At 48.4% G+C, this 25,379-nt stretch overlaps 30 non-coding genes across 30 annotated transcripts; all 30 read right to left on the bottom strand.

Moving 5' to 3' along the window:
• Positions 1-146: 146 nt before the first annotated feature.
• On the bottom strand, positions 147-228 carry Trnas-cga (transfer RNA serine (anticodon CGA)). Its single transcript has one exon. It is a non-coding gene; the product is annotated as a tRNA-Ser (tRNA).
• Positions 229-366: 138 nt separating this feature from the next.
• On the bottom strand, positions 367-439 carry Trnak-uuu (transfer RNA lysine (anticodon UUU)). The gene has a single exon. It is a non-coding gene; the product is annotated as a tRNA-Lys (tRNA).
• Positions 440-783: 344 nt separating this feature from the next.
• Trnas-aga (transfer RNA serine (anticodon AGA)) lies at positions 784-865 on the bottom strand. The gene has a single exon. It is a non-coding gene; the product is annotated as a tRNA-Ser (tRNA).
• A 736-nt stretch (positions 866-1,601) lies between these two features.
• Trnas-cga (transfer RNA serine (anticodon CGA)) lies at positions 1,602-1,683 on the bottom strand. Its single transcript has one exon. It is a non-coding gene; the product is annotated as a tRNA-Ser (tRNA).
• Positions 1,684-1,820: 137 nt separating this feature from the next.
• Trnak-uuu (transfer RNA lysine (anticodon UUU)) lies at positions 1,821-1,893 on the bottom strand. Its single transcript has one exon. It is a non-coding gene; the product is annotated as a tRNA-Lys (tRNA).
• Positions 1,894-2,237: 344 nt separating this feature from the next.
• On the bottom strand, positions 2,238-2,319 carry Trnas-aga (transfer RNA serine (anticodon AGA)). Its single transcript has one exon. It is a non-coding gene; the product is annotated as a tRNA-Ser (tRNA).
• Positions 2,320-3,044: 725 nt separating this feature from the next.
• Positions 3,045-3,126, bottom strand: Trnas-cga (transfer RNA serine (anticodon CGA)). Its single transcript has one exon. It is a non-coding gene; the product is annotated as a tRNA-Ser (tRNA).
• A 137-nt stretch (positions 3,127-3,263) lies between these two features.
• Trnak-uuu (transfer RNA lysine (anticodon UUU)) lies at positions 3,264-3,336 on the bottom strand. Its single transcript has one exon. It is a non-coding gene; the product is annotated as a tRNA-Lys (tRNA).
• Positions 3,337-3,680: 344 nt separating this feature from the next.
• Trnas-aga (transfer RNA serine (anticodon AGA)) lies at positions 3,681-3,762 on the bottom strand. The gene has a single exon. It is a non-coding gene; the product is annotated as a tRNA-Ser (tRNA).
• A 725-nt stretch (positions 3,763-4,487) lies between these two features.
• Trnas-cga (transfer RNA serine (anticodon CGA)) lies at positions 4,488-4,569 on the bottom strand. Its single transcript has one exon. It is a non-coding gene; the product is annotated as a tRNA-Ser (tRNA).
• A 138-nt stretch (positions 4,570-4,707) lies between these two features.
• On the bottom strand, positions 4,708-4,780 carry Trnak-uuu (transfer RNA lysine (anticodon UUU)). The gene has a single exon. It is a non-coding gene; the product is annotated as a tRNA-Lys (tRNA).
• Positions 4,781-5,124: 344 nt separating this feature from the next.
• On the bottom strand, positions 5,125-5,206 carry Trnas-aga (transfer RNA serine (anticodon AGA)). Its single transcript has one exon. It is a non-coding gene; the product is annotated as a tRNA-Ser (tRNA).
• A 725-nt stretch (positions 5,207-5,931) lies between these two features.
• Positions 5,932-6,013, bottom strand: Trnas-cga (transfer RNA serine (anticodon CGA)). Its single transcript has one exon. It is a non-coding gene; the product is annotated as a tRNA-Ser (tRNA).
• A 138-nt stretch (positions 6,014-6,151) lies between these two features.
• On the bottom strand, positions 6,152-6,224 carry Trnak-uuu (transfer RNA lysine (anticodon UUU)). The gene has a single exon. It is a non-coding gene; the product is annotated as a tRNA-Lys (tRNA).
• Positions 6,225-6,568: 344 nt separating this feature from the next.
• On the bottom strand, positions 6,569-6,650 carry Trnas-aga (transfer RNA serine (anticodon AGA)). The gene has a single exon. It is a non-coding gene; the product is annotated as a tRNA-Ser (tRNA).
• Positions 6,651-7,386: 736 nt separating this feature from the next.
• Trnas-cga (transfer RNA serine (anticodon CGA)) lies at positions 7,387-7,468 on the bottom strand. The gene has a single exon. It is a non-coding gene; the product is annotated as a tRNA-Ser (tRNA).
• Positions 7,469-7,606: 138 nt separating this feature from the next.
• Positions 7,607-7,679, bottom strand: Trnak-uuu (transfer RNA lysine (anticodon UUU)). The gene has a single exon. It is a non-coding gene; the product is annotated as a tRNA-Lys (tRNA).
• A 344-nt stretch (positions 7,680-8,023) lies between these two features.
• On the bottom strand, positions 8,024-8,105 carry Trnas-aga (transfer RNA serine (anticodon AGA)). Its single transcript has one exon. It is a non-coding gene; the product is annotated as a tRNA-Ser (tRNA).
• Positions 8,106-8,830: 725 nt separating this feature from the next.
• Trnas-cga (transfer RNA serine (anticodon CGA)) lies at positions 8,831-8,912 on the bottom strand. The gene has a single exon. It is a non-coding gene; the product is annotated as a tRNA-Ser (tRNA).
• A 138-nt stretch (positions 8,913-9,050) lies between these two features.
• Trnak-uuu (transfer RNA lysine (anticodon UUU)) lies at positions 9,051-9,123 on the bottom strand. The gene has a single exon. It is a non-coding gene; the product is annotated as a tRNA-Lys (tRNA).
• Positions 9,124-9,467: 344 nt separating this feature from the next.
• On the bottom strand, positions 9,468-9,549 carry Trnas-aga (transfer RNA serine (anticodon AGA)). The gene has a single exon. It is a non-coding gene; the product is annotated as a tRNA-Ser (tRNA).
• Positions 9,550-10,274: 725 nt separating this feature from the next.
• Trnas-cga (transfer RNA serine (anticodon CGA)) lies at positions 10,275-10,356 on the bottom strand. Its single transcript has one exon. It is a non-coding gene; the product is annotated as a tRNA-Ser (tRNA).
• A 138-nt stretch (positions 10,357-10,494) lies between these two features.
• Trnak-uuu (transfer RNA lysine (anticodon UUU)) lies at positions 10,495-10,567 on the bottom strand. Its single transcript has one exon. It is a non-coding gene; the product is annotated as a tRNA-Lys (tRNA).
• A 344-nt stretch (positions 10,568-10,911) lies between these two features.
• Positions 10,912-10,993, bottom strand: Trnas-aga (transfer RNA serine (anticodon AGA)). Its single transcript has one exon. It is a non-coding gene; the product is annotated as a tRNA-Ser (tRNA).
• A 736-nt stretch (positions 10,994-11,729) lies between these two features.
• Trnas-cga (transfer RNA serine (anticodon CGA)) lies at positions 11,730-11,811 on the bottom strand. The gene has a single exon. It is a non-coding gene; the product is annotated as a tRNA-Ser (tRNA).
• Positions 11,812-11,949: 138 nt separating this feature from the next.
• On the bottom strand, positions 11,950-12,022 carry Trnak-uuu (transfer RNA lysine (anticodon UUU)). Its single transcript has one exon. It is a non-coding gene; the product is annotated as a tRNA-Lys (tRNA).
• Positions 12,023-12,366: 344 nt separating this feature from the next.
• On the bottom strand, positions 12,367-12,448 carry Trnas-aga (transfer RNA serine (anticodon AGA)). The gene has a single exon. It is a non-coding gene; the product is annotated as a tRNA-Ser (tRNA).
• A 6,597-nt stretch (positions 12,449-19,045) lies between these two features.
• Positions 19,046-19,118, bottom strand: Trnak-uuu (transfer RNA lysine (anticodon UUU)). Its single transcript has one exon. It is a non-coding gene; the product is annotated as a tRNA-Lys (tRNA).
• Positions 19,119-19,462: 344 nt separating this feature from the next.
• On the bottom strand, positions 19,463-19,544 carry Trnas-aga (transfer RNA serine (anticodon AGA)). Its single transcript has one exon. It is a non-coding gene; the product is annotated as a tRNA-Ser (tRNA).
• Positions 19,545-20,269: 725 nt separating this feature from the next.
• On the bottom strand, positions 20,270-20,351 carry Trnas-cga (transfer RNA serine (anticodon CGA)). The gene has a single exon. It is a non-coding gene; the product is annotated as a tRNA-Ser (tRNA).
• Positions 20,352-25,379: the final 5,028 nt, after the last annotated feature.

Raw genomic sequence — 25,379 nt, 5'->3', positions numbered from 1 at the left:
CGCAACAGACAGCGGCCGTCGCGAAACAGTATTCTGAAACATAAATTTCCGTCTTGTTGAGAATGGTGTCACTGGTTTGGATCCGCTTTCACCCACGCATGTCACATGTGTGCGAAAATTTCTGCTCGTTTTTACGCAAAATCACACGCAGCCGGTAGGATTCGAACCTACGCTCCCAGAGGGAATCTGATTTCGAGTCAGACGCCTTAACCACTCGGCCACGACTGCCAGTAGCGGAAGATCCTCCCGACACATGCAACTGCTACTGTTTAAAGCACTGCAGTGCCAGGAAACGGCGTAGCAGCATTCTTTTCCGTAGTGCTTACACCGCTACGAGACGTGCGGCTACCAAGGTATTAAAATTTCCGCCCGAACAGGGACTTGAACCCTGGACCCTTAGGTTAAAAGCCTAATGCTCTACCGACTGAGCTATCCGGGCTCACGTTACCTGAACACCCCTCCCTTTAGGCATACTGACACATTGCCTCATGTCCTTTACTGTTGGGTAGTCGTTGCGTGGAGCTGTTACTATTAAAACGTCGTCTGACTGCTGTCTATAAACTCATTACGCTAGGGTCGTAACAGACTATCGAAGAAAGCTGACACACGATGTAAAGTGAAATTGCAGCAGTTTGTACGTCTCAGCAGAGGAGCTACGTGTTTTGTCGACACTCACTGGACAATTGTAAAATTCACAAGCGTCTCGAATGCAGTGTTTCCCACGTATTCGCTCATTTCACGGTTCCGTTGGAGATGTTCTTCACCTCTTGACACAAAAAAGGACGCAGTCGGTAGGACTCGAACCTACGCTCCCAGAGGGAATCTGATTTCTAGTCAGACGCCTTAACCACTCGGCCACGACTGCCGGTCGCAGAAGCGTCTCTCGGCAAGTGCAACTTTTCAAGCAATCTGACGTAAGAACACGACATGGCCTCACTCGTTTCTGTAGTGCTTCCGTTGCCAGCACATTAGCCGTTACGACAGTGTATCAATTTTGGCCTGGACGGGGGTTTGAACCCGGGACCCTTTGGTTGAAAGTCTAGCGCTCTACCGGCTGAGCTACCCGGTCCCTCGGCCGAGCATTGTGGTACATGCTGCATGGTGTTTGAGTGATTCGCGTGTCGTAATTACTGGCTTATGGCTCCAATGGCGACTTCACCGACTTCCCACTGACGCACCGCTGACGCTACTTTTCTGTCGTCTTAAACGATGGACATACTTGCAAGCAGCTGCGAGATCTTAAGAAAGGAAAACGCTGCACCACTGCTTTTGCCACACTCGAATGAATTGAATTGCGATTCTTAACAAGAAATGAATGCTCGCTCTGTCCAACACTTTGAAGCACATCTGCGTACTCACGAACACGGCGACGGCGCGACAAAATGACGGGGGCGCGTTCGTGGGCCTGCGACTGATTTCTGCAGTACTAGCGTCCGTGCGAGGTAAACCGAGAGCCGCAACAGACAGCGGCCGTCGCGAAACAGTATTCTGAAACATAAATTTCCGTCTTGTTGAGAATGGTGTCACTGGTTTGGATCCGCTTTCACCCACGCATGTCACATGTGTGCGAAAATTTCTGCTCGTTTTTACGCAAAATCACACGCAGCCGGTAGGATTCGAACCTACGCTCCCAGAGGGAATCTGATTTCGAGTCAGACGCCTTAACCACTCGGCCACGACTGCCAGTAGCGGAAGATCCTCCCGACACATGCAACTGCTACTGTTTAAAGCACTGCAGTGCCAGGAAACGGCGTAGCAGCATTCTTTTCGTAGTGCTTACACCGCTACGAGACGTGCGGCTACCAAGGTATTAAAATTTCCGCCCGAACAGGGACTTGAACCCTGGACCCTTAGGTTAAAAGCCTAATGCTCTACCGACTGAGCTATCCGGGCTCACGTTACCTGAACACCCCTCCCTTTAGGCATACTGACACATTGCCTCATGTCCTTTACTGTTGGGTAGTCGTTGCGTGGAGCTGTTACTATTAAAACGTCGTCTGACTGCTGTCTATAAACTCATTACGCTAGGGTCGTAACAGACTATCGAAGAAAGCTGACACACGATGTAAAGTGAAATTGCAGCAGTTTGTACGTCTCAGCAGAGGAGCTACGTGTTTTGTCGACACTCACTGGACAATTGTAAAATTCACAAGCGTCTCGAATGCAGTGTTTCCCACGTATTCGCTCATTTCACGGTTCCGTTGGAGATGTTCTTCACCTCTTGACACAAAAAAGGACGCAGTCGGTAGGACTCGAACCTACGCTCCCAGAGGGAATCTGATTTCTAGTCAGACGCCTTAACCACTCGGCCACGACTGCCGGTCGCAGAAGCGTCTCTCGGCAAGTGCAACTTTTCAAGCAATCTGACGTAAGAACACGACATGGCCTCACTCGTTTCTGTAGTGCTTCCGTTGCCAGCACATTAGCCGTTACGACAGTGTATCAATTTTGGCCTGGACGGGGGTTTGAACCCGGGACCCTTTGGTTGAAAGTCTAGCGCTCTACCGGCTGAGCTACCCGGTCCCTCGGCCGAGCATTGTGGTACATGCTGCATGGTGTTTGAGTGATTCGCGTGTCGTAATTACTGGCTTATGGCTCCAATGGCGACTTCACCGACTTCCCGCTGACGCTACTTTTCTGTCGTCTTAAACGATGGACATACTTGCAAGCAGCTGCGAGATCTTAAGAAAGGAAAACGCTGCACCACTGCTTTTGCCACACTCGAATGAACTGAATTGCGATTCTTAACAAGAAATGAATGCTCGCTCTGTCCAACACTTTGAAGCACATCTGCGTACTCACCAACACGGCGACGGCGCGACAAAATGACGGGGGCGCGTTCGTGGGCCTGCGACTGATTTCTGCAGTACTAGCGTCCGTGCGAGGTAAACCGAGAGCCGCAACAGACAGCGGCCGTCGCGAAACAGTATTCTGAAACATAAATTTCCGTCTTGTTGAGAATGGTGTCACTGGTTTGGATCCGCTTTCACCCACGCATGTCACATGTGTGCGAAAATTTCTGCTCGTTTTTACGCAAAATCACACGCAGCCGGTAGGATTCGAACCTACGCTCCCAGAGGGAATCTGATTTCGAGTCAGACGCCTTAACCACTCGGCCACGACTGCCAGTAGCGGAAGATCCTCCCGACACATGCAACTGCTACTGTTTAAAGCACTGCAGTGCCAGGAAACGGCGTAGCAGCATTCTTTTCGTAGTGCTTACACCGCTACGAGACGTGCGGCTACCAAGGTATTAAAATTTCCGCCCGAACAGGGACTTGAACCCTGGACCCTTAGGTTAAAAGCCTAATGCTCTACCGACTGAGCTATCCGGGCTCACGTTACCTGAACACCCCTCCCTTTAGGCATACTGACACATTGCCTCATGTCCTTTACTGTTGGGTAGTCGTTGCGTGGAGCTGTTACTATTAAAACGTCGTCTGACTGCTGTCTATAAACTCATTACGCTAGGGTCGTAACAGACTATCGAAGAAAGCTGACACACGATGTAAAGTGAAATTGCAGCAGTTTGTACGTCTCAGCAGAGGAGCTACGTGTTTTGTCGACACTCACTGGACAATTGTAAAATTCACAAGCGTCTCGAATGCAGTGTTTCCCACGTATTCGCTCATTTCACGGTTCCGTTGGAGATGTTCTTCACCTCTTGACACAAAAAAGGACGCAGTCGGTAGGACTCGAACCTACGCTCCCAGAGGGAATCTGATTTCTAGTCAGACGCCTTAACCACTCGGCCACGACTGCCGGTCGCAGAAGCGTCTCTCGGCAAGTGCAACTTTTCAAGCAATCTGACGTAAGAACACGACATGGCCTCACTCGTTTCTGTAGTGCTTCCGTTGCCAGCACATTAGCCGTTACGACAGTGTATCAATTTTGGCCTGGACGGGGGTTTGAACCCGGGACCCTTTGGTTGAAAGTCTAGCGCTCTACCGGCTGAGCTACCCGGTCCCTCGGCCGAGCATTGTGGTACATGCTGCATGGTGTTTGAGTGATTCGCGTGTCGTAATTACTGGCTTATGGCTCCAATGGCGACTTCACCGACTTCCCGCTGACGCTACTTTTCTGTCGTCTTAAACGATGGACATACTTGCAAGCAGCTGCGAGATCTTAAGAAAGGAAAACGCTGCACCACTGCTTTTGCCACACTCGAATGAATTGAATTGCGATTCTTAACAAGAAATGAATGCTCGCTCTGTCCAACACTTTGAAGCACATCTGCGTACTCACGAACACGGCGACGGCGCGACAAAATGACGGGGGCGCGTTCGTGGGCCTGCGACTGATTTCTGCAGTACTAGCGTCCGTGCGAGGTAAACCGAGAGCCGCAACAGACAGCGGCCGTCGCGAAACAGTATTCTGAAACATAAATTTCCGTCTTGTTGAGAATGGTGTCACTGGTTTGGATCCGCTTTCACCCACGCATGTCACATGTGTGCGAAAATTTCTGCTCGTTTTTACGCAAAATCACACGCAGCCGGTAGGATTCGAACCTACGCTCCCAGAGGGAATCTGATTTCGAGTCAGACGCCTTAACCACTCGGCCACGACTGCCAGTAGCGGAAGATCCTCCCGACACATGCAACTGCTACTGTTTAAAGCACTGCAGTGCCAGGAAACGGCGTAGCAGCATTCTTTTCCGTAGTGCTTACACCGCTACGAGACGTGCGGCTACCAAGGTATTAAAATTTCCGCCCGAACAGGGACTTGAACCCTGGACCCTTAGGTTAAAAGCCTAATGCTCTACCGACTGAGCTATCCGGGCTCACGTTACCTGAACACCCCTCCCTTTAGGCATACTGACACATTGCCTCATGTCCTTTACTGTTGGGTAGTCGTTGCGTGGAGCTGTTACTATTAAAACGTCGTCTGACTGCTGTCTATAAACTCATTACGCTAGGGTCGTAACAGACTATCGAAGAAAGCTGACACACGATGTAAAGTGAAATTGCAGCAGTTTGTACGTCTCAGCAGAGGAGCTACGTGTTTTGTCGACACTCACTGGACAATTGTAAAATTCACAAGCGTCTCGAATGCAGTGTTTCCCACGTATTCGCTCATTTCACGGTTCCGTTGGAGATGTTCTTCACCTCTTGACACAAAAAAGGACGCAGTCGGTAGGACTCGAACCTACGCTCCCAGAGGGAATCTGATTTCTAGTCAGACGCCTTAACCACTCGGCCACGACTGCCGGTCGCAGAAGCGTCTCTCGGCAAGTGCAACTTTTCAAGCAATCTGACGTAAGAACACGACATGGCCTCACTCGTTTCTGTAGTGCTTCCGTTGCCAGCACATTAGCCGTTACGACAGTGTATCAATTTTGGCCTGGACGGGGGTTTGAACCCGGGACCCTTTGGTTGAAAGTCTAGCGCTCTACCGGCTGAGCTACCCGGTCCCTCGGCCGAGCATTGTGGTACATGCTGCATGGTGTTTGAGTGATTCGCGTGTCGTAATTACTGGCTTATGGCTCCAATGGCGACTTCACCGACTTCCCGCTGACGCTACTTTTCTGTCGTCTTAAACGATGGACATACTTGCAAGCAGCTGCGAGATCTTAAGAAAGGAAAACGCTGCACCACTGCTTTTGCCACACTCGAATGAATTGAATTGCGATTCTTAACAAGAAATGAATGCTCGCTCTGTCCAACACTTTGAAGCACATCTGCGTACTCACGAACACGGCGACGGCGCGACAAAATGACGGGGGCGCGTTCGTGGGCCTGCGACTGATTTCTGCAGTACTAGCGTCCGTGCGAGGTAAACCGAGAGCCGCAACAGACAGCGGCCGTCGCGAAACAGTATTCTGAAACATAAATTTCCGTCTTGTTGAGAATGGTGTCACTGGTTTGGATCCGCTTTCACCCACGCATGTCACATGTGTGCGAAAATTTCTGCTCGTTTTTACGCAAAATCACACGCAGCCGGTAGGATTCGAACCTACGCTCCCAGAGGGAATCTGATTTCGAGTCAGACGCCTTAACCACTCGGCCACGACTGCCAGTAGCGGAAGATCCTCCCGACACATGCAACTGCTACTGTTTAAAGCACTGCAGTGCCAGGAAACGGCGTAGCAGCATTCTTTTCCGTAGTGCTTACACCGCTACGAGACGTGCGGCTACCAAGGTATTAAAATTTCCGCCCGAACAGGGACTTGAACCCTGGACCCTTAGGTTAAAAGCCTAATGCTCTACCGACTGAGCTATCCGGGCTCACGTTACCTGAACACCCCTCCCTTTAGGCATACTGACACATTGCCTCATGTCCTTTACTGTTGGGTAGTCGTTGCGTGGAGCTGTTACTATTAAAACGTCGTCTGACTGCTGTCTATAAACTCATTACGCTAGGGTCGTAACAGACTATCGAAGAAAGCTGACACACGATGTAAAGTGAAATTGCAGCAGTTTGTACGTCTCAGCAGAGGAGCTACGTGTTTTGTCGACACTCACTGGACAATTGTAAAATTCACAAGCGTCTCGAATGCAGTGTTTCCCACGTATTCGCTCATTTCACGGTTCCGTTGGAGATGTTCTTCACCTCTTGACACAAAAAAGGACGCAGTCGGTAGGACTCGAACCTACGCTCCCAGAGGGAATCTGATTTCTAGTCAGACGCCTTAACCACTCGGCCACGACTGCCGGTCGCAGAAGCGTCTCTCGGCAAGTGCAACTTTTCAAGCAATCTGACGTAAGAACACGACATGGCCTCACTCGTTTCTGTAGTGCTTCCGTTGCCAGCACATTAGCCGTTACGACAGTGTATCAATTTTGGCCTGGACGGGGGTTTGAACCCGGGACCCTTTGGTTGAAAGTCTAGCGCTCTACCGGCTGAGCTACCCGGTCCCTCGGCCGAGCATTGTGGTACATGCTGCATGGTGTTTGAGTGATTCGCGTGTCGTAATTACTGGCTTATGGCTCCAATGGCGACTTCACCGACTTCCCACTGACGCACCGCTGACGCTACTTTTCTGTCGTCTTAAACGATGGACATACTTGCAAGCAGCTGCGAGATCTTAAGAAAGGAAAACGCTGCACCACTGCTTTTGCCACACTCGAATGAATTGAATTGCGATTCTTAACAAGAAATGAATGCTCGCTCTGTCCAACACTTTGAAGCACATCTGCGTACTCACCAACACGGCGACGGCGCGACAAAATGACGGGGGCGCGTTCGTGGGCCTGCGACTGATTTCTGCAGTACTAGCGTCCGTGCGAGGTAAACCGAGAGCCGCAACAGACAGCGGCCGTCGCGAAACAGTATTCTGAAACATAAATTTCCGTCTTGTTGAGAATGGTGTCACTGGTTTGGATCCGCTTTCACCCACGCATGTCACATGTGTGCGAAAATTTCTGCTCGTTTTTACGCAAAATCACACGCAGCCGGTAGGATTCGAACCTACGCTCCCAGAGGGAATCTGATTTCGAGTCAGACGCCTTAACCACTCGGCCACGACTGACAGTAGCGGAAGATCCTCCCGACACATGCAACTGCTACTGTTTAAAGCACTGCAGTGCCAGGAAACGGCGTAGCAGCATTCTTTTCCGTAGTGCTTACACCGCTACGAGACGTGCGGCTACCAAGGTATTAAAATTTCCGCCCGAACAGGGACTTGAACCCTGGACCCTTAGGTTAAAAGCCTAATGCTCTACCGACTGAGCTATCCGGGCTCACGTTACCTGAACACCCCTCCCTTTAGGCATACTGACACATTGCCTCATGTCCTTTACTGTTGGGTAGTCGTTGCGTGGAGCTGTTACTATTAAAACGTCGTCTGACTGCTGTCTATAAACTCATTACGCTAGGGTCGTAACAGACTATCGAAGAAAGCTGACACACGATGTAAAGTGAAATTGCAGCAGTTTGTACGTCTCAGCAGAGGAGCTACGTGTTTTGTCGACACTCACTGGACAATTGTAAAATTCACAAGCGTCTCGAATGCAGTGTTTCCCACGTATTCGCTCATTTCACGGTTCCGTTGGAGATGTTCTTCACCTCTTGACACAAAAAAGGACGCAGTCGGTAGGACTCGAACCTACGCTCCCAGAGGGAATCTGATTTCTAGTCAGACGCCTTAACCACTCGGCCACGACTGCCGGTCGCAGAAGCGTCTCTCGGCAAGTGCAACTTTTCAAGCAATCTGACGTAAGAACACGACATGGCCTCACTCGTTTCTGTAGTGCTTCCGTTGCCAGCACATTAGCCGTTACGACAGTGTATCAATTTTGGCCTGGACGGGGGTTTGAACCCGGGACCCTTTGGTTGAAAGTCTAGCGCTCTACCGGCTGAGCTACCCGGTCCCTCGGCCGAGCATTGTGGTACATGCTGCATGGTGTTTGAGTGATTCGCGTGTCGTAATTACTGGCTTATGGCTCCAATGGCGACTTCACCGACTTCCCGCTGACGCTACTTTTCTGTCGTCTTAAACGATGGACATACTTGCAAGCAGCTGCGAGATCTTAAGAAAGGAAAACGCTGCACCACTGCTTTTGCCACACTCGAATGAATTGAATTGCGATTCTTAACAAGAAATGAATGCTCGCTCTGTCCAACACTTTGAAGCACATCTGCGTACTCACGAACACGGCGACGGCGCGACAAAATGACGGGGGCGCGTTCGTGGGCCTGCGACTGATTTCTGCAGTACTAGCGTCCGTGCGAGGTAAACCGAGAGCCGCAACAGACAGCGGCCGTCGCGAAACAGTATTCTGAAACATAAATTTCCGTCTTGTTGAGAATGGTGTCACTGGTTTGGATCCGCTTTCACCCACGCATGTCACATGTGTGCGAAAATTTCTGCTCGTTTTTACGCAAAATCACACGCAGCCGGTAGGATTCGAACCTACGCTCCCAGAGGGAATCTGATTTCGAGTCAGACGCCTTAACCACTCGGCCACGACTGCCAGTAGCGGAAGATCCTCCCGACACATGCAACTGCTACTGTTTAAAGCACTGCAGTGCCAGGAAACGGCGTAGCAGCATTCTTTTCCGTAGTGCTTACACCGCTACGAGACGTGCGGCTACCAAGGTATTAAAATTTCCGCCCGAACAGGGACTTGAACCCTGGACCCTTAGGTTAAAAGCCTAATGCTCTACCGACTGAGCTATCCGGGCTCACGTTACCTGAACACCCCTCCCTTTAGGCATACTGACACATTGCCTCATGTCCTTTACTGTTGGGTAGTCGTTGCGTGGAGCTGTTACTATTAAAACGTCGTCTGACTGCTGTCTATAAACTCATTACGCTAGGGTCGTAACAGACTATCGAAGAAAGCTGACACACGATGTAAAGTGAAATTGCAGCAGTTTGTACGTCTCAGCAGAGGAGCTACGTGTTTTGTCGACACTCACTGGACAATTGTAAAATTCACAAGCGTCTCGAATGCAGTGTTTCCCACGTATTCGCTCATTTCACGGTTCCGTTGGAGATGTTCTTCACCTCTTGACACAAAAAAGGACGCAGTCGGTAGGACTCGAACCTACGCTCCCAGAGGGAATCTGATTTCTAGTCAGACGCCTTAACCACTCGGCCACGACTGCCGGTCGCAGAAGCGTCTCTCGGCAAGTGCAACTTTTCAAGCAATCTGACGTAAGAACACGACATGGCCTCACTCGTTTCTGTAGTGCTTCCGTTGCCAGCACATTAGCCGTTACGACAGTGTATCAATTTTGGCCTGGACGGGGGTTTGAACCCGGGACCCTTTGGTTGAAAGTCTAGCGCTCTACCGGCTGAGCTACCCGGTCCCTCGGCCGAGCATTGTGGTACATGCTGCATGGTGTTTGAGTGATTCGCGTGTCGTAATTACTGGCTTATGGCTCCAATGGCGACTTCACCGACTTCCCGCTGACGCTACTTTTCTGTCGTCTTAAACGATGGACATACTTGCAAGCAGCTGCGAGATCTTAAGAAAGGAAAACGCTGCACCACTGCTTTTGCCACACTCGAATGAATTGAATTGCGATTCTTAACAAGAAATGAATGCTCGCTCTGTCCAACACTTTGAAGCACATCTGCGTACTCACGAACACGGCGACGGCGCGACAAAATGACGGGGGCGCGTTCGTGGGCCTGCGACTGATTTCTGCAGTACTAGCGTCCGTGCGAGGTAAACCGAGAGCCGCAACAGACAGCGGCCGTCGCGAAACAGTATTCTGAAACATAAATTTCCGTCTTGTTGAGAATGGTGTCACTGGTTTGGATCCGCTTTCACCCACGCATGTCACATGTGTGCGAAAATTTCTGCTCGTTTTTACGCAAAATCACACGCAGCCGGTAGGATTCGAACCTACGCTCCCAGAGGGAATCTGATTTCGAGTCAGACGCCTTAACCACTCGGCCACGACTGCCAGTAGCGGAAGATCCTCCCGACACATGCAACTGCTACTGTTTAAAGCACTGCAGTGCCAGGAAACGGCGTAGCAGCATTCTTTTCCGTAGTGCTTACACCGCTACGAGACGTGCGGCTACCAAGGTATTAAAATTTCCGCCCGAACAGGGACTTGAACCCTGGACCCTTAGGTTAAAAGCCTAATGCTCTACCGACTGAGCTATCCGGGCTCACGTTACCTGAACACCCCTCCCTTTAGGCATACTGACACATTGCCTCATGTCCTTTACTGTTGGGTAGTCGTTGCGTGGAGCTGTTACTATTAAAACGTCGTCTGACTGCTGTCTATAAACTCATTACGCTAGGGTCGTAACAGACTATCGAAGAAAGCTGACACACGATGTAAAGTGAAATTGCAGCAGTTTGTACGTCTCAGCAGAGGAGCTACGTGTTTTGTCGACACTCACTGGACAATTGTAAAATTCACAAGCGTCTCGAATGCAGTGTTTCCCACGTATTCGCTCATTTCACGGTTCCGTTGGAGATGTTCTTCACCTCTTGACACAAAAAAGGACGCAGTCGGTAGGACTCGAACCTACGCTCCCAGAGGGAATCTGATTTCTAGTCAGACGCCTTAACCACTCGGCCACGACTGCCGGTCGCAGAAGCGTCTCTCGGCAAGTGCAACTTTTCAAGCAATCTGACGTAAGAACACGACATGGCCTCACTCGTTTCTGTAGTGCTTCCGTTGCCAGCACATTAGCCGTTACGACAGTGTATCAATTTTGGCCTGGACGGGGGTTTGAACCCGGGACCCTTTGGTTGAAAGTCTAGCGCTCTACCGGCTGAGCTACCCGGTCCCTCGGCCGAGCATTGTGGTACATGCTGCATGGTGTTTGAGTGATTCGCGTGTCGTAATTACTGGCTTATGGCTCCAATGGCGACTTCACCGACTTCCCACTGACGCACCGCTGACGCTACTTTTCTGTCGTCTTAAACGATGGACATACTTGCAAGCAGCTGCGAGATCTTAAGAAAGGAAAACGCTGCACCACTGCTTTTGCCACACTCGAATGAATTGAATTGCGATTCTTAACAAGAAATGAATGCTCGCTCTGTCCAACACTTTGAAGCACATCTGCGTACTCACGAACACGGCGACGGCGCGACAAAATGACGGGGGCGCGTTCGTGGGCCTGCGACTGATTTCTGCAGTACTAGCGTCCGTGCGAGGTAAACCGAGAGCCGCAACAGACAGCGGCCGTCGCGAAACAGTATTCTGAAACATAAATTTCCGTCTTGTTGAGAATGGTGTCACTGGTTTGGATCCGCTTTCACCCACGCATGTCACATGTGTGCGAAAATTTCTGCTCGTTTTTACGCAAAATCACACGCAGCCGGTAGGATTCGAACCTACGCTCCCAGAGGGAATCTGATTTCGAGTCAGACGCCTTAACCACTCGGCCACGACTGACAGTAGCGGAAGATCCTCCCGACACATGCAACTGCTACTGTTTAAAGCACTGCAGTGCCAGGAAACGGCGTAGCAGCATTCTTTTCCGTAGTGCTTACACCGCTACGAGACGTGCGGCTACCAAGGTATTAAAATTTCCGCCCGAACAGGGACTTGAACCCTGGACCCTTAGGTTAAAAGCCTAATGCTCTACCGACTGAGCTATCCGGGCTCACGTTACCTGAACACCCCTCCCTTTAGGCATACTGACACATTGCCTCATGTCCTTTACTGTTGGGTAGTCGTTGCGTGGAGCTGTTACTATTAAAACGTCGTCTGACTGCTGTCTATAAACTCATTACGCTAGGGTCGTAACAGACTATCGAAGAAAGCTGACACACGATGTAAAGTGAAATTGCAGCAGTTTGTACGTCTCAGCAGAGGAGCTACGTGTTTTGTCGACACTCACTGGACAATTGTAAAATTCACAAGCGTCTCGAATGCAGTGTTTCCCACGTATTCGCTCATTTCACGGTTCCGTTGGAGATGTTCTTCACCTCTTGACACAAAAAAGGACGCAGTCGGTAGGACTCGAACCTACGCTCCCAGAGGGAATCTGATTTCTAGTCAGACGCCTTAACCACTCGGCCACGACTGCCGGTCGCAGAAGCGTCTCTCGGCAAGTGCAACTTTTCAAGCAATCTGACGTAAGAACACGACATGGCCTCACTCGTTTCTGTAGTGCTTCCGTTGCCAGCACATTAGCCGTTACGACAGTGTATCAATTTTGGCCTGGACGGGGGTTTGAACCCGGGACCCTTTGGTTGAAAGTCTAGCGCTCTACCGGCTGAGCTACCCGGTCCCTCGGCCGAGCATTGTGGTACATGCTGCATGGTGTTTGAGTGATTCGCGTGTCGTAATTACTGGCTTATGGCTCCAATGGCGACTTCACCGACTTCCCACTGACGCACCGCTGACGCTACTTTTCTGTCGTCTTAAACGATGGACATACTTGCAAGCAGCTGCGAGATCTTAAGAAAGGAAAACGCTGCACCACTGCTTTTGCCACACTCGAATGAATTGAATTGCGATTCTTAACAAGAAATGAATGCTCGCTCTGTCCAACACTTTGAAGCACATCTGCGTACTCACGAACACGGCGACGGCGCGACAAAATGACGGGGGCGCGTTCGTGGGCCTGCGACTGATTTCTGCAGTACTAGCGTCCGTGCGAGGTAAACCGAGAGCCGCAACAGACAGCGGCCGTCGCGAAACAGTATTCTGAAACATAAATTTCCGTCTTGTTGAGAATGGTGTCACTGGTTTGGATCCGCTTTCACCCACGCATGTCACATGTGTGCGAAAATTTCTGCTCGTTTTTACGCAAAATCACACGCAGCCGGTAGGATTCGAACCTACGCTCCCAGAGGGAATCTGATTTCGAGTCAGACGCCTTAACCACTTTTCTTTTTTTTTTTTTTTTTTTTTTTTTTTTTTTTGACCTCTCGTTCCGCAGCCGCTCACGCTAACCACTTTTTTTTTTTTTGTCAGACGTCTTAACCACTTTTTTTTTTTTTTTTTTTTTTTGTTTTTTTAAATAGTATAGCGAGCGGGGCAGGCAGATGGCGGCAAGGAGGGCAGGGGTCAATTAGTCCGAGGCCTGGCCACGGTGCCGCCCCCATACCCGTCATCACTCACATTGATGGGAAAGGAAAATTGAGTTTTTTTATTTTTATTGATTTATTTATTTTTAATTTTTTTGTATTTTTTTTATTTTTTATTTTTTTTTTATTTTTTTTTTTTAGAACGCATCAATATGGGATTGGAGCCAGATCATTCGGTTGATACATAAACGGGTGAAGGTTTTAGAGCTCGAACAGCTATCCAATACCTGTTCTATTGAATGCAATATGAAGCATGTTACCGTACTTGCGACGGTGATCCGCGTAGTTTCTAATTTTAATATATTCCGTTTCCATGTGTAACTGAAACTCGCTGTAATCTTCACCCGTCAGCCGATTGAAGACATGACTTGTATATTGGCCCAACAGCCACATGACGGCATTATTTTTAGTTGGCGGAAAATATTTGACGTCTGGTCTGTGCAGTAATTTCGTGGCAATGTTATTTTCAGAAGTCCTAGTTATAAGGGCGACTTTTTGACGAACCCATTGCCAATTGCGCATGCGGTGACTGCAAGTATATCTGTGGGGAACAGTATCCACTTGGTGACAATCTGGACAATGGGCTGTGTCGCTTAGCCCAATCGCATGCAGGCGCTCATTTGTGCTGATAATGTTGTTAACCGTTTTATACCATGTAGACCTGACCAGGGACGGAAGTACACTGCTGCTGATGTTCGCCCACAGGACATCCCAATTGACTCCAGTGTGCTTTTGTTCGATTTTGTTCCTGCCCTCATATCGTTTCCTGTGCTCCAGAATGTCCTTGGCAGTTAAGGGTCGATGTTGGAGAAGGACCTTGCTCAAGTAGCTCTTTTCCAGATAATATGTGCGGATGTGGGAGAGCTGGTAGTCGATCGTCTGCACATTGATCGGCGGTTCTACGCTTTTCGGCGCGACTGCCTCAAACAACTTTGCCGTAAGGGTGTCAGAGTAGTTTTGGATTAAGGATGTCATCCGTTTAATGTACAAAGCCATTGCTTTGGCGTTCAGATCGGTCAGACCCATACCGCCATGCAGAGGGTCGAGGGTCACAGTCTTCACGTCAACTCGAAATATTTCCCCCCGCCACAGAAAATTGGTCAACTTGCTCATTATCTGTTTGGCTATGACAGTGGGGATTGGAAAGACCTGTGCCACATAATATGCTCGTGACAGGATACATGTATTTATAAATTTAACCCTCTGAATTTGGTCCATACTGCGATAAACGTTATCTATTAAAGCACCCTTGACTTTGAACGAGACATCCCGCCAATTTGCCGTTATCATCCTTTGTGGAGGGACCGTCAGTATCGTCCCAAGAGATTTGTGTTCCGTAACATGGGTAGCCCATTCTAGGCCGACATCGTCAAGTCCCCTTATACGTAGAAATTTGCTTTTAGTTTCATTCATTTTTGCGCCAGAAGCGGAACAATAGCTTCTGAGGTCTGCCTCCAGTTGAATCACATCATCCCTGTTCCTCACGACGATGCCGACATCATCAGCATATGCCCCAACTGCAGTTTTCTTCCCGGCGATCGTTATGCCCGTCATGTGCTCTTGTACTAGCCGCAGCAATGGTTCTAGGGAGATGACAAAGAGCAACATGGAAAGGGGGCTTCCTTGGGGGACACCCCTTGCGATGGTAATTGGTCTTGTGAGCTGGCAGTTGACGGAGATCGTGGCGGCCAGACCAGTGATCATATTGCGCACGACAGCGATGAAGTCATGCCCGAAGCCCATCCTCCGCATCGTTTCGAAGAGGTATTTATGGCTGACACTATCAAATGCTTTATAAAAGTCGACAAAAAGGAGGCCGCAATTAATAGCGCTGGCAGACGACAGAGCGACGATATCTCTATATTGTGCTATAGTCTGAAATATTGATCGCCTATAAGCACAAGTTTGCTGTTGCCCAATGATGTTTGTGGTCAACGGCATCATTCGATTGTTTAAAGCTCTCGCAATAATCTTATAATCTGAATTAAGAAGAGAAATCGGCCGGAAGTTGTTAATCTTTTTACATCCCTTATTTTTAGGAATCAACACGATTTTACATTCTTTAAGTTCTGATGGTACAAACTTTCCCCGCAGTACGTCGTTAACGGCTTGTGTCAACTTATCACCTATGATACTCCAATATCGTTGATAGAATTCGACCGGAATGCCATCAGGGCCCGGCGATTTACTTTTAGGGGAGCCGCGAATTATTTCAAGGACTTCATCTGGACTAAAAGCCGAAAATAAGCCGGCGTTGTCGTCGGCCGTAATTGTGGAGGTTGTAAACGCAAATAACTCATCCAAATCGTGCTCTTGCGTTGCTTCTGCCTCATACAGGGCACTGTAATATCTGTGGATTTCTCTGATTATCTCGTTTTGCACAGTGAGGACAGTACCGTTTTCTAATCTAAGTTCGTCCATGAATATCCGTCGTCGGTTCTTGCGATGTTTAATCAGATGATATAACGCAGCCGTTTCGTCCTCGCTAACAGATCTGGCTTTTGACTTAAGTTTAAGACCCTCCATTTGTTTTCTCTTTAAGCTTAATAATGTCGCTTTAATTTTCTTGATGTCGGACAAGCGCCTGTCTGAGCCATCAGCCTGATCATACAAATCCCTTAAGACCATGTAGTAAAATTCCATTGTACGGTGAACTGCCCGAGATCTCTCTATACTATAAGATATAATTACTTTTCGTAATTTGGGCTTCGCCTTGCGGGTCCACCACTCCAAAACACTCGGAAAGTTATGTACAGAGCGCAAGCAAAATTCCCAAGCTGTCTTTAATTCGACCTCGAGCTCGTCGTCTGTTAAGAGGCCGACATTCATGCTCCACTGATTCCTAAACCAGTGAGTTGGTTGCCGGTCTAAGTTTATGCAGGCACTCACACTACAGTGATCAGAGAAGCTGACTGGAGTGATTTCCACTTGTAGCAAATTCCTCACTATGTGACTTGACATATAGATTCTATCAATCCTGCTACTGGAATTACGTGAAATGTGCGTGTATTTCACAAGCGTGGGATACTTAACTTCCCATGCGTCCCTCAGTTTCATTTGGGAGACAAGAAAGTTTAATTCAGGGGAATAATTAAAATTGGGGGATTGATCTTTATGGTGCAATACACAATTAAAATCGCCTGCAATGATCAAGTTTGAAGAGTCTCTCCGCAATAAGTAAATGATATCCTCCTTAAAAAACTTCGATCTGTCAGCGCGCCGTGTACTTCCAGATGGTGCATACAGATTGATTACACTGACGCCCATGATATTCACGCCTATGCCCCGTCCAGAGTCTAACTTTTCGACATCGGTTAGAGGTATTCCTTCCCTGACTAAAATTGCTGTGCCAGCACTGAATTCGGGAGCGAAATTGATTATTGCAACATAGCCGGGAATGTTAATTTGCCGTGTAGCAACCTCTTGTAAAAGGGCAATATCTGTACCAGAGTCAAACAAAAATTCTTTTAATAAAGCAAATTTTAACTCTGACGTAATCCTATTGATATTAAGGGAGGTGATAGTATAGGCCTGTAGCATATAGGTAATGAGATGTAAAAGGATAACAAAACGATTGCATCGAGCTCAAGAGTGCCGGCTGCAGAATTAAAAAAGGTATAATGTGAGCAGCCATAAGAGGATTATTGGATCAGGAAGCGAAATAAAAACCATAACAAGTGATACACTACGAATCATAGGCCGGTTGTAGCAAAAACGACACAGTGAATGCTGCGAACCATAACCGGATAAAAGGACAGAAAAAACACGAAGAAGCTTTGCAACCTGAGGTGACAGCATGGAACAAACCTTGTACCAACGGAATTACTACTGTGGAGGGTGGGCTTCGCCGAGTTTTTTGCTGTTGTCATCACCGGATCGTTCCCTCACAATTTCATAACTAATATTTCGGGGTACTACATCCGCTTGCGAGGAAGTGGAATTTCCCTTGTTGCGAGGAGCTGAGAGATTTGGCTGTGATTTGAGCCTGCGTCGTGGGGCGTTTTGAGGTCCCGAAGTTTTTGTGGATTCTTTGAGACGCGGTCGCGTCATTGTCGCAGCACTGCCGCCGGCAGCTGGCAGGTTGGTAAACACTTTCACTTGTTTACGTCCGCCCGGAACTTGTTGTCGGGCGTCAGCTGTAGCTCGTTGTTGACACAACACTTCCTCACTGTGTGCGCGTTGTAGCGGCTGTTGTCCTTCGGGCGCGGCACGCAAAATAGGAGGTTCCTGTTCATGACCCGGCGTCTCAGAATTCGACATCCCCTCAAGTCCATCCGCACTGGCTTCAAAATCGACCCGCATAACATCATGTGGTACTAAATCCTCCGCGATTGATGGTTTTGGTTTCCGGGCTGCAGGAGTCGTGTGAGATACTTCCTCATCTGAATGCTCATCACTACGTTCCAGCGGCCTTTTCTTTTGCTGAGATTCACTTTCAAGACAAACTGGCGCAGCAGTTTGCCGTCCTACGAGTGGTGGAAACGCATCAGCGGTTATGGGCGGGGTCTCGGAGGTAATTGCTTGGGGAGCATCAACATCAGGGTGTGCAGAAGAACCAGAAGTATCTACTGCCATTACCTCGTTAAGTGTTAATCTACGCCGCGGCTGGAGATTATTTTTTAAGACAAAAACTCGGCGGGGGCAGTCCTGGCGAAGATGGCCTAGTTCATTGCAGATATGGCAGGTGGGGGCTTGACCAGAATATATAATGTGAGCCTTATAACCATCAACCGTGATGTGAGAAGGAATGTTCGTTTTTACTTCCATGTCCACAGATCAAATCCCATTGAAACATTGTAATTTGTAGCGAGACGACCACTTTTCGTTGACAATTTCTTTAACCTCACCAAACTTAGAAAGTGCATCTTTAATTTTAGCATTGTCAATCTCTATGGGCAAGTTAAGTACTCGAACTGTCTGAATTGAGGTATCGGCACGTGTTACATTAACCATACTAGTGGTGCCGTCGCGATGAACAAAAGGGACTTGTTTGCCGATTTTTTCAAGAAGTCGATCAACTGCTACTGGACTGAGAAACTTGACAAACACGCAATAACGATCAGAATCTAGCTGGGTGGTGTGCACAGAATCAGAAGTGATGCCTATTACCTCGGTTAGCCAGTCATGAATCTCGAGGGCGGTCGGTTGAACTCGGCGGGTATCCTTGTCAAAACCAAAAACCAGGGTGTTTTTCCGGATGGTGGTAGACATGGCGCTGCGGCTGTATGGAATCCGGTCAAGCCCGAATCCCGTACAAGATCGGCAAGTTGCTGACGAAAAGGACGACCACAAAAAAAAAAAAAAAAGTACAATGCACGTGAATCACTCGGAACACAGAAACACACAACGGCAAACAGTAAACACTGGCAACGACACCGGCGGCGCGGAGCAACCAGCTAGCACGTCCGACCGCGGCGACAGCGAAAGCCGGAATGCCACTCGGCCACGACTGCCAGTAGCGGAAGATCCTCCCGACACATGCAACTGCTACTGTTTAAAGCACTGCAGTGCCAGGAAACGGCGTAGCAGCATTCTTTTCCGTAGTGCTTACACCGCTACGAGACGTGCGGCTACCAAGGTATTAAAATTTCCGCCCGAACAGGGACTTGAACCCTGGACCCTTAGGTTAAAAGCCTAATGCTCTACCGACTGAGCTATCCGGGCTCACGTTACCTGAACACCCCTCCCTTTAGGCATACTGACACATTGCCTCATGTCCTTTACTGTTGGGTAGTCGTTGCGTGGAGCTGTTACTATTAAAACGTCGTCTGACTGCTGTCTATAAACTCATTACGCTAGGGTCGTAACAGACTATCGAAGAAAGCTGACACACGATGTAAAGTGAAATTGCAGCAGTTTGTACGTCTCAGCAGAGGAGCTACGTGTTTTGTCGACACTCACTGGACAATTGTAAAATTCACAAGCGTCTCGAATGCAGTGTTTCCCACGTATTCGCTCATTTCACGGTTCCGTTGGAGATGTTCTTCACCTCTTGACACAACAAAGGACGCAGTCGGTAGGACTCGAACCTACGCTCCCAGAGGGAATCTGATTTCTAGTCAGACGCCTTAACCACTCGGCCACGACTGCCGGTCGCAGAAGCGTCTCTCGGCAAGTGCAACTTTTCAAGCAATCTGACGTAAGAACACGACATGGCCTCACTCGTTTCTGTAGTGCTTCCGTTGCCAGCACATTAGCCGTTACGACAGTGTATCAATTTTGGCCTGGACGGGGGTTTGAACCCGGGACCCTTTGGTTGAAAGTCTAGCGCTCTACCGGCTGAGCTACCCGGTCCCTCGGCCGAGCATTGTGGTACATGCTGCATGGTGTTTGAGTGATTCGCGTGTCGTAATTACTGGCTTATGGCTCCAATGGCGACTTCACCGACTTCCCGCTGACGCTACTTTTCTGTCGTCTTAAACGATGGACATACTTGCAAGCAGCTGCGAGATCTTAAGAAAGGAAAACGCTGCACCACTGCTTTTGCCACACTCGAATGAATTGAATTGCGATTCTTAACAAGAAATGAATGCTCGCTCTGTCCAACACTTTGAAGCACATCTGCGTACTCACGAACACGGCGACGGCGCGACAAAATGACGGGGGCGCGTTCGTGGGCCTGCGACTGATTTCTGCAGTACTAGCGTCCGTGCGAGGTAAACCGAGAGCCGCAACAGACAGCGGCCGTCGCGAAACAGTATTCTGAAACATAAATTTCCGTCTTGTTGAGAATGGTGTCACTGGTTTGGATCCGCTTTCACCCACGCATGTCACATGTGTGCGAAAATTTCTGCTCGTTTTTACGCAAAATCACACGCAGCCGGTAGGATTCGAACCTACGCTCCCAGAGGGAATCTGATTTCGAGTCAGACGCCTTAACCACTCGGCCACGACTGCCAGTAGCGGAAGATCCTCCCGACACATGCAACTGCTACTGTTTAAAGCACTGCAGTGCCAGGAAACGGCGTAGCAGCATTCTTTTCCGTAGTGCTTACACCGCTACGAGACGTGCGGCTACCAAGGTATTAAAATTTCCGCCCGAACAGGGACTTGAACCCTGGACCCTTAGGTTAAAAGCCTAATGCTCTACCGACTGAGCTATCCTTTTTTTTTTTTTTTATTTATTAACTTATCGTGCTAAGCTCGCAACAGACTATCGAAGAATGCTGACACATGACGCAAGAACAAATTGCAGCAGTCGTTACGTCTCATACGTTGGAGCAGAGGATTTACGTGTTTTGTCGACACTCACTGGGCAACTGGAAAATTCACAAGCATTTCGAATGCAATGTTTCCCACGTTTTCGCTCATTTCACGGTTCCGTTGGAGACGTTCTTCCCGTCCTGACACAAAAAAGGGAACGCAATAGGTAGGACTTTTTTTTATTTTCTTGCTTCCCAGGCATTTGCCTACTGTGTTCCTCTTATGGCATGCACTGGACAACCAGAACAGCTACAGGAGGGAGTCATTTTTGTTCTCGGCGGTAGTTACATTATCACAAACTCAGAGCAATTCCATTGGCGTCAGCTTCAAAACGAATGCATGCCGAAACCCGGGATCGAACCAGGGACCTTTAGATCTTCAGTCTAACGCTCTCCCAACTGAGCTATTTTTTTTTTTTTTTTTTTGCCCCCGGGTGGGCTCGAACCACCAACCTTTTTTTTTTTTTTTTTTTTTGCCACTTTTTTTTTTAATTTAACACCTTAACCACTTTAAATTTTTTTTTTTTTTTTTTTTTTTTTTTGGAAAATCAACAAACTAAAAAACTCTTCTTTGCTGGTCTCTCATAGCTTCTGGAGAAAATTAGAAAAAAATGGCTCCGTTGCTAACACAAGTATAGTTCTCCGTTTCCGGTGTACTGGAGTGGAGTCTGTGAGTGGCGGTATATGGGGGGGGTGTGGGAGGCAGGACACGAGACAGAAGCAGTGGGGCCTCTTCGCGGCACTACTGGAGTCCCGCGGCCTGTGCCCACCCCCGTAGACTCATATACCTTACCCTATACCCATTCTATTAAATATTATTTTAAGCATATTGCCGAAAGTGTTGCCATGATTGGGATAGCTGCAGGTTTTCGCGAATTCGATTTCCATAAACATCTTGAATTCCAAGTGATCGTCACCACCAAGGTTATTGAAAACATAGCTGGAATAGTTGCCCAGCAACCACATAACTACGTTATTTTTCGCCGGCGGATAATATCGCACGTCGGGTCGAGACAACACAGTCGAAGGTATGTTGGCGGTTGTAGTCCTGGTAACAATGGCTATTTTTTCTCTCAGCCAGCCCCAATTTCGTGCACGTTCTCTGCAGGTATAACGGTGCATAACAGTATCCACCAGTTGACAGCTATGGCAGAGAGGTGTATCACTGAGTCCGATTTTATGCAGCCTCTCATTGGTGCTAATCACATCATTGATTGCTTTGTACCATGCAGTGCGAGACGCTGAAGTAAGGACACGGGAGCTGACATTACGCCATACCATATCCCAGTTGATGCCACGGTACTTCGTAACAATTGGATTCGGTCCTTCGTGTTGTCGCCAGTATGCCAATATTGCTGGAGCCGCTAAATGTCGAGAATTTAAGAGTTCTCGACCGATGTAGCTGCGTGCAAGATAATAATCTCGGATGTGTTTGAGCTGGTAACTGATGGTCTGAATGTTCAGCGGGGGGTCAAGACTTTGCGGCCTGACGGCAGTGAATAATTGCGCCGTAATGCCCGAAGGGTAATTGTTAATAATAGAGACCGTCCTTGTAACATAGAGAGCTGCTGCCTTTTTCTTGATGTCGACTAAGCCCATCCCTCCGTTTAGGGGGTGGAGTGTTGCAGTTTTGGCAGATACGCGAAAAATTTCCCCGCGCCAAATAAAATTAGTTATCTTCGACATAATATTTCTAGCAAGTACTGCAGGGAGCGGCAGAAGCTGCGCCATGTAATACGCCTTTGATAAAATACAGGCGTTGATAAGTTGAATACGATCAAATTGGTTGAGGCTGCGATGGTAATTATCAATTAGGGCACCATTTATTTTACGTGCTACATCCCGCCAGTTAGCCGCTATCATCTTTAGAGAGGACGCCGTCAACATGATCCCCAGAGCCTTGTGTACTCTGACTTGTGTAGCATAATCGACACGCAAATGCTGGAGGCCACACAGGTTCAGAAATTTGCTTTTTTGTTCATTTAACTGCGCCCCTGACGCCAGACAGTATTTCCGAAGTTCAGTCGCTAATATGGTGACATCATCGACATTGCGAATCACCACACCCACATCGTCGGCATAGGCTCCGATTACACTTTTTACCCCAGAAATGGTAATCCCAGTGAGTTTCGTCTGCAATTGTTGTAACAGAGGTTCAAGGGAGAGTACAAAAAGCAACATGGACAAGGGGCTCCCTTGTGGAACCCCTCTGTTGATTTGTATTGGCCGCGTCAGTTGTGAGTTAACGGAAAGTTTTGCAGTGATTCCCATGGCCACGTGTTTAATCATGGCAATCGTGTTCCGAGAGAAACCCAATCTTTGCATAGTCTCGAGGAGGTACGCGTGATTTACGAGATCAAAAGCTTTAAAAAAATCAAGAAAGATCAGCCCACATTTCATGTCACTAGCGCTCGTTAAAGCAATGACATCTCGGTAAAAGGCAGCCGTTTGCAGAATTGTTCGTCTAAAGGCACATGTCTGCTGTTGGCCTATGATTTTAGCAGTGAGTGGCATGAGTCTCACGTTAATTGCGCGAGCCACGATCTTATAATCAGAGTTTAATAACGATATTGGTCGGAAATTGGTGATAGTTTTAGTACCTCTGTTTTTAGGGAGAAGCACAATTTTACATTCCTTAAAGACGGGTGGGACAGACGTTCCTTGCAAGACTTCGTTCACGACTTGAGTAATTTTGTCCCCGATGATGTGCCAATAGTGCTTGTAAAATTCAACTGGTAAGCCATCAGGGCCAGGGGATTTATTAAGTGGCGAACTGCATACAACCTCCAAAACATCTTTATTACTGAAGGCTAACGAGATGGAGTCATTTTCTTCCCTTGTTACGGTAGATGAAATGGCATTAAACAGTCCATCATAGCAGTCGTCGTGTAGAGACGCTGATGCGTAGGTGTTGACATAATAGTCGTGCAGAGCGTTGACAATCTCTCGCTGAGTGTCAATCGTTCTTCCATCCTCGAGTTTCAGGGCATCAATAAAAGTCCGCCTCCTGTTCTTTGTATGTTTGACGAGGTGGTACAGAGCGGCTGCTTCATCATCTCTGACCGACGTCACTTTAGATTTTATCTTAAGGCCGTCCAGTTGCATCCTCTTCAGACTGATTAATTTTGCCTTTATTTTCCGAATGTCGTCGATTCTGGTAGTCGTCGCGTCTGCACGATCGTACAGGTCCCGTAAGATTGTGTAATAAAATTCCATCGTCTTTTTGATCTCCGCCGCCCTTTCAATTCCGAAGTACATGATGACATTTCGCAGTTTCGGCTTTGCCTGCAGAGTCCACCACTCTATAGTGCTACGAAATCTGTTAGTAGCGCGCAAGCACTGCTCCCAAGCTCGACGCACCCCCTCCTCCAGCTCAACATCCGTTAACAAAGACACATTCAGGTTCCATTGACGTTTATACCATCGTGTGGGTTGTGGAAGTAATTTCAGGCACGCGATGACACCACTGTGATCGGAGAAACTGGAGGGGATCGTCTCTACTTTTAATAAATCATTCTCGAAAACGTCTGAAACATAAATCCTGTCGATTCTGCTACAGGAAGTCGCGACGATGTGCGTGAAGCGGACCAACGTCGGGTACCGAATTTCCCACGCATCTTTAAGTTTGAGGTCGTTCACGAGGCGCTTTAATTCAGACGAATAATTAAAATTTGGGGACTGATCTTTCCGGGATAAGACACAATTAAAATCACCACCAATGATAAGGCGTCGGGGATTTTTCCGAAATAAATAGAGTATATGTTCCCGAAAAAAAGTAGCTCGTTCTGCTCTATAGGTATTGCCAGAAGGTGCGTACAAGTTGATGATGGTGACGCCGTAAACGGTGATCCCCACCCCTCTACCCGATTCCAATTTGTCAATCTCAGTAACTGGAATCCCTTCTCTAATTAAGATTGCGGTCCCCACAGTCGTTTCCGGGGAAAAATTCGTAATTCCGACAAACCCAGGAATAGTAAAAAGTGGCATGGACACCTCCTGCAAAAGTGCTATATCAGTTCCTGACTCATACAGATATTGTTTTAAGGCATTCAGTTTCACTTCTGATCTGATTTTATTAATATTGAGGGTCGTGATCGTATAGGCCTGTGACATAATTACCGGACGTCTGAGAGAAAGAGGAATCAACTGCCTTTAGTTGTCCACATCTTCATGCCATTCCATCGTAGTAGCGGCCGCGGAATTCGTGTCTGGAACGTCACTGAGTTGTTCTCTTGCGTCTTTGTTTTTACTCTTTTTCCGGACAGCATTAACATTAGGCGGCACTCGGATCCTGTGACGGACACTGTGTAGCACCGCTGCAGTCGGAGGCGTGGGAGGATCTTGGGTGATGTCAAGCTTCTCTCCTGACAAACCTTGCGCCGGGAGCGGATGCGCCGAACCCTCTGGCGAGCGATCAGCTGAGCCACCACTTTCACTATCAGTTTGTTTGGCAATACTCGCTGCCCGAAGCTGTTTGTTGTCACTGACAGTCCCGGGCTGCTGTGTTTGTATACCGTCACGGAGTTGTTGACATTCGTGTTGTTCTGAGGCTAGGGCCGGAGCGGCTGCCACGTGTTGTGTACCGTCCGCGCTTGGAGACAGTGTTTGTATACCATCACAGCGAGCCTCAATGTGTGTACTTCCAGCAGACACGTGCGCCACACCTACTTGTTGACCTTCCTGAGTGTGCTGTTGCGGAAGTTCTGAGACATGAGCCTGTGGT

Source organism: Schistocerca nitens, chromosome 4, assembly GCF_023898315.1.
Source record: "Schistocerca nitens isolate TAMUIC-IGC-003100 chromosome 4, iqSchNite1.1, whole genome shotgun sequence".
NCBI classification, from domain to species: domain Eukaryota; kingdom Metazoa; phylum Arthropoda; class Insecta; order Orthoptera; family Acrididae; genus Schistocerca; species Schistocerca nitens.
This window is presented reverse-complemented; position numbering and strand designations above follow the sequence as displayed.